Below are 6,000 nucleotides of genomic sequence, written 5' to 3' on the forward strand. Positions count from 1 at the left end.
TTTATTTCCTCATCGATTGTTAGGTAAGTTTTCATTGCCTCGTGTTTGCATGTTTGTTCGTGTTTAGGAAAGGTTACCAATATTAAAGAGTGTTGAACAATACATCCTAATTCCAGGAATTCATCGTTACCTCATATAATGGCGCCAACGAGTGATATATGGCAACACTTCTCAAAATGCGACGGAGGAGCAAAGTGCCGCTATTGTCAATGCGTCATAAACTGGAACAATGGATCAACTTCAAATCTTAAACGACACATAGATCGCAAACACCCAACTGTTCCACAACATAGAACACAACAACCGTGCACATCATCTGCAGAAGAACCGATCACAGAAGAAACACCACAACCGATTAGCACTTCTAATACTGTAAGCAACTACTTTCGGTCAATTAAGCCTCTATGCTCCAAAAGCAAAGAAAAGCTAGATTCTCTTTTACTCCTAATGATTTGTAAAGAGTACTATCCGTTTTCGATAGTTGAAGATTATCATTTCAAACAATTTGTTGAAGCTCTGAACCCTAATTATCAGATGCCGTGTAGAAAGACTATTTCGAACGCTGCTTTACCTAGACTTTATGCTGAGACAGTTAACAATGTTAAAAAAAATCTAATAGATGCCGAAACAATTGCGTTAACGGCTGATGCCTGGACAAGCATAAGCAACACAAGTTATTGTGCATTGACAGCACACTATATTACTAAAGATAGCTTGTCTTGTTCATATTTATTAGAATGCGGAGAGGTATCGGAAAGTCACACAGCACCAAATTTATCCAGTTGGATCCGATCGATTATCCAAAGATTTGATATAGAAAAAAAAATTCATTTTGGTGACTGACAACGCGGCCAACATGGTAGCTACTGCCGATAGTTTGAACTTACCACATTTGCCATGCAGTGCTCATACGTTAAATTTGGTGGTAAAAAAACGCAATAAAAGCGTCTATTACAAACACAGTTGAAGAAGCGAAGCGTGTTGTGATGTTTTTTTAAAAGGAGTGCTAAAGCAACTTATAAGTTGTTTGAAATGCAAACCAAATTAAACTATGCCCAACAGAAATTAAAACAAGATTGTCCAATTCGCTGGAATTCAACTTACGAAATGTTGAATAGACTAAAAAATAACAGAATTCCGTTAGTTTCCTGTGTGGCGTCAATTAACATTAAATCAAAATTAGAAGAACGTGATTGGACCGTAATCGAACAAGCGACAAGTGTTCTCGAACTTGTTAATGCAGTCACTATTGAAATTATAGGTGAAAAAATAGTCACGCTTTCAACAATGGGTGTTCTTATAAGATCGTTGTTAAAAAAAATTTCAGAAAAAATAGAAAACGAAAGCATGTGTAAGGAAGTTTCTAAACTATGCAAAGAAATAGTACGAGGTATTAAGGAAAAGTTTGAATGTATGTTTGATTCAGAAATTATCAATAGCGCTATAATCCTAGATCCACGATTCAAAAAAGAAGGTTTTTTAGGAGACGTCGCTCGATATGAATCTTGCTACGATAATTTAGTTAGCAAATTAATTCCTTTGCAATCAGAAGCAAATGACTCAGATGAAGGTTCACAACAAGTAACATTTGAAAATGATGATGTTTGGGAAGTGTTCAAATTCCAAGAGCAGACACCCGTTAACAATTTTAATCCAAGAATATCTGCCGTTTCTGAACTTGATAGATATTTATCGGATAAAAAAATTAAAATCAAAGGCGATCCTCTACATTGGTGGCACACTCGTGGTGAAGTATATCCTACCTTGCATAAGTTTGTTAAACAATATTTATCAATTCCAGCCTCTTCAGTTCCATGTGAACGTATTTTTTCAAAAGCGGGCCAAATTTTAACGGAAAAGCGCAGCCGCATAACATCACAAAAATTAAAAGAAATGATGTTTATTCAACATAATTACAGACCAGAATGAGGTATTTCGAATCGATAAGGTTTAGTTGAAGAAAGAATGTCGAAACGACTATAAATGTAACACATAACAAAACAAACCCAAACTGTTTGTATAGTTTTAACCGTCTTGTGTACGACCAAAAACATCACTTAATCGTACAACCGCCTACCCGGGTAGGCCATACATTTTGTATGGAACAGTGATGTTTTTCGTGGTTAAAAGAGTATATCTTTTGAATTTCTTGTAAGCTTTGAATGAAAACTGTCTTAAAGGTCCATAATAATGTTTTATAACACATCGTAGTAAGATTAGTAGTAAAATCCTATCAATATTTTTTTCATTCCAAAATATGTTTTAACTTTGCCACCATAACTGGCCAGGGCACATGTTTTAAGTGGATGATTAGTTTTTTCTAAGTTTTAATTACATTTCTCTCAAAAGTTATATACATTTTTCAATTGTTTTGCTTGTTGTATAAAAACATATGTTGACGATCTATGCTCATCATGTTTTATTAAAAACCGGCTACGAGCGGCTCCAGACAATTTCGGAACCTCCTCCACTCCAACCCAACGGAGCCGGCTCTGAAGCTGACTCCGCTCCAGCTGCTCCGGAGCCGGTTCCACACCAACGACTCCACGCTCACGGCTGCTCCGGAGCTGGTTTTTACATATTGCACCAAAAAATCATTTTAGATAATGTTTTAATCAGGAAGATCCATAATTAACTGAGTAAATAATGTTGAAAAGAATCTATAAAAAATCGATAAGTTTTGAACATTGTTCAACAATCACACTATCACATCGGGTGTTAGTTTCTACACTTGTGAGATGATAGATTCTTTTTTAAGCTATCATACAATGCCGTCTCTATTGAAACGTTAGTCCAGAGCCGTTGGTCCGGAGCCATTAATTCGTTGCCGGCTCCGGGGCTGTTGGTACGGAGGTACGGTTCCGGAGCTGTTGGTGCGGATCCGGCTCCGGAGCCATTGGTGCGCTCCAAAACACCCATCCCTATTCGGCAGTAACACTATGACACTATAAGTAACACAAAAGTATGAATGTGTGTGTTAACTTTCTGCCAATTTTATTTCATTTGCTTGTAGTGGTTGGTATCATTTTAAAAGAGGTGATTTCAGTGTTAAATTCAATATATTGCTACACAACAAGCAATAAAATTTAACTGTACACAACTGTAACCACGCGGCTACATGAGGTGAAATATACAGCGAAATGAACTATTTGACAGGTGAAATATCTGACGGATAAAGTATCACAGCAACCAGCTGATGTGCAATGTAAATAAATAACGTGTACACAATCGCAATTAAATCCTTAAAATAACTTTAATATCAAGTATTTCGTCAATTTTCAGTCAACAATTCATCTTTCTTGCAACTAGGGAATGTTCCGCTTAAAAAATATTCTTTTTAAGGGAATTTCGAAAGCGGATATTGTATCTCCCCCAACTCTTTAGCTGTATCTGTCAGATATTTCACCTGTCAAATAGTTCATTTCGCTGTATATTTCACCTCGTGTAGCCTTACGGTAATACACCATTTGAAAGAAAAGAAAATTACATAAGCATCCTCTCAAAACATGCGGCAAGGTCGGTTAAGGTGTTGGAGTTACAGCACATTTTTGATTGCTAAAAATATTAATAGGATTTTTAAAAATTCTAATTTTACTACGATATTTTATAAAGCATTATTGTGATCCTATACGACAATTTTCATTCCATTCTAACAAGTAATTCAAAAGATTTACGCTGTTAACCTCGAAAAACATCATTGTTCCATACAAAATGTATGGCCTACCTGGGTATGCGGTTGTACATGTGAAGGGTATATAAAATTAAATAATTTTAAAAAATATCTAAACATTTTTGATATTTTTTATTTTTTGCACATGGGTAAAAAAAATCTTTTCTGAAGCATTTTAAAAATTTGAAGTCGATACGATTCTTTAATCCAAAGTTATTTTGGAATAAAGATAAGAAACTTACCCGGGTAGGCGGTTGTACACAAGACGGTTAATACGTTAGATTAAGAAGATAGTAATTAAAAAACAGAAAAAGTAGATTAATTTGGGTAAAATTTATTTAATAAAGAAATGAATTTACATTACGAATTTCATCATCAAATTTACATCAATACATCAAAAATCGACATATGAGGGATTGTAGCATAACGCACCTGTACTCTAATTCCTTGGAGCTCTGATTGCTATGGAGATCAATTTAATTTTACCAACGTTGTAAAAAAGAACGAAAATGCATCTAGAATATTGCACATCAACTAAACAAAGCATGCTGCAATTAAACGATGCTTTTTCATCTAACTGTCAAAATGATCCCACGGTTTTTGCCCGAATTGATTGATTATTCGTCCTCTTTTTAATAAACCACAAAAGATCCAAATATACTTTAAAACGATCCATTCTCATGGAGATTCCGGAGCCGATTCCGATTCCGCAGCCGATTCCGCTTCCGAAGACGATTTTGCTTCCGGAGTTGATTTCGGATCCAATTCTGAATCCGATTCCGGAGCCGACTCCGATTCCGGAACCGATTTCTATTCTAGAACCGACTCCGATTCCGGAACCGATTCTATTTCGGAGCCGACTCTGATTCCGGAACAGATTTCTATTTCGGAGCCGATTCCGGAGCCGTTTCCGGAGCCGTTTCCGGAGCCGATTTCGATTCCGGAGCCGATTCCGATTCCGGAGCCGATGCCGGAGCCGATTCCGGAGCCGATTCCGGAGCCAATTCCGGAGCCGATTCCGGAGCCGATTCCGGAGTCGATTCCGGAGCTGACTCCGATTCCGGAGCCGATTCCGATTCCGGAGCCGATTCCGATTCCGGAACCGATTCCGATTCCGGAGCCGATTCCGATTCCGGAGCTGACTATGATTCCGGAGCCGATTCCGATTCCGGAGCCGTTTCCGATTCAGGAGCCAATTCCGATTCCGGAGCCGCTTCCGATTCCGGAGCCGATTCCGGAGCCGATTCCGAAAACTGATTTCGGACCTACTAAGTGGAATCGATTCCACAAAATTTCGGAGCTAGTTGGAATCGATTCCGACCAAAACTTTATTTTTCCCATCACTAGAATCGCGTTCCACTATGGTCGAATCATATGCCACTACGATCGAATTGTGATGGAATGGTAGCGGTACCATTGGATTTCTGAAAGGTAGGGCATAGAAAACTGTTTGTTTGCGTTTGAAAGTTGCTTCTTTCTTTGCCAATGGCAATTCGTTTGTAAAATTTTTAATAAAAGGTAATTTTCACTGATTACACGTAAACTCCTTGTAATCAACGAATATCGTGGTCCCTTGTTGATGGTAAAATCCTTGTTTTCAACTAATATTCGGTGTTCGTTGTTGATGGTAAAATCCATGGTTTCAACCAATATTCGTGGGGTTAGCCTATAATCAGAGAATAATTCCCTTTTATTAGTAGTTTACAAACGAAATGCCGTCGGCGAAGAAAGAAACAGCTTTCAAATGTAAACCAACAGTTTACTATGCTCTTGCTTTCAGAAATCCAATGGTAGCGGCACACGATTCGATCGTAGTGGCATATGATTCGACCATAGTGGAACGCGATTCAACCGTACTGGCACGTGATTCAACCGAAGATGCACGCATTCGATCGTAGTGGCATGCGATTCGAAGCAGGCGGTTTGCGATTCGAACGTAGCTGGAAACAGGTGTATATATATATATATATATATATATATATATATATATATATATATATATATATATATATATATATATATATATATATATATATATATATATATATATATATATATATATATATATATATATATATATACAGTGAACCCTCTCTTATTTGAGAGACGATGGGACTGTCGAATAAGAGGGGTTTTCAAATTACGGAGGTTGAAAGTGAATGAAAGGTCCATCGAAACAAGAAAGAGACAGAACATTTAGTATGCAGCCTTAAATGTTGCTATAGGAAACTGCGAACAGGATTGCCAATTTGAGCATACATCATTCAATAACCATGGCAACACCATACACAAGTAAGAGGGATACAGATTTCAGAGGTTTTCCAAATTAG

The sequence above is a fragment of the Anopheles arabiensis genome, chromosome 3 (assembly GCF_016920715.1).
Source record: "Anopheles arabiensis isolate DONGOLA chromosome 3, AaraD3, whole genome shotgun sequence".
Lineage (NCBI taxonomy): Eukaryota > Metazoa > Arthropoda > Insecta > Diptera > Culicidae > Anopheles > Anopheles arabiensis.